Genomic DNA, 1,129 nt, shown 5'->3' on the forward strand with positions numbered 1-1,129 from the left:
TCTGAAAGCGCTAACCGTCCTCCTATGTCTTCCAATCTCTGGCCATCTGGTATCTAAGGAAATAGAAACAGAGTTATTTGTTCAGTTGGAAGTCCTGGGCAAAGTGAGAGATAGAACAAGCATGATACAATTTCAGAGACTGGTAAAATGTTTGGAGAGGAAGCAATAAAAGAGAAGCTGAATATAAAGTTTGAAGTCAGGACATATTCAGTAAAAAGGAAGTTTGTAGAAAGGCAGAGGGAGATGGAGATGGAAGAAGAAGTGTCACCAGTCCCGAAATCTCATTCGGTTTTCATTTTCATGATGCGACCGGACCTGCAGAGATTTTCCAGCAATTTCATTTGTTGATTCTGGAACAGAAGATGGGAGTGATCCTGAACCAATCAGCTCTCTCATGTTTTGGGAATATTTGACTTACCCGTTCGATTAGATCACGTCTGTCCCACACCGAAACCTCAGAATCCTTCCCCACCCCCACCCACGTTACTGGAAATAAACTGTTCATTATATAAACTTATATGAGCACACAACAAGAACATTTGCAAAATGTACAGGGAGATCTCCGTTCCGTTCCATCAGCACATTCTGAATCAATTAATTTTTATTCAGGACCAATGAGACATTGAGCCGTCTCTGTCAGACCACTAACAAATGGCCATTCGCGTCCTGTGTCTTTGAACACTTTTGTTGGTGCACGGATGAAGTGGAATCTCATGTTTTGAAATGGACATCATTCATAGTATTTTCAGCTGCACTGATAAAGTTGTATCTGGCGCTTCCAGTAAAGTGCACACAGTTTTCACTCAGTAACCGACATGTGATCAAAGCAGGAGGACATATTTGTCAGCTTGCAATTCTGCATGTGGAACGACGAGCTGGAACTCTATCAAACAGTGAAAACTACTATTATGGGGCTTGGACGCATGACTCTCTGATTAAACAACTCACATTGCAACGAACTGAGATATCCACGCTTGGGACACGATAAATTAGTTTGCTATTTCATTCTGAGCATAATTCACCTGGCACAGCAATTTGCAAAGATCCAGCTCATTCCTCCCAATCACAAATAACATAATTCACATCTTTCACTTTTGTTATTTCTTCAAAACATTACAATCTATTTAAC

Source organism: Chiloscyllium plagiosum, unplaced genomic scaffold, assembly GCF_037043375.1.
Source record: "Chiloscyllium plagiosum isolate Xiang-an unplaced genomic scaffold, Cpla_swu_hap1 HiC_scaffold_148, whole genome shotgun sequence".
Classification (NCBI taxonomy): domain Eukaryota; kingdom Metazoa; phylum Chordata; class Chondrichthyes; order Orectolobiformes; family Hemiscylliidae; genus Chiloscyllium; species Chiloscyllium plagiosum.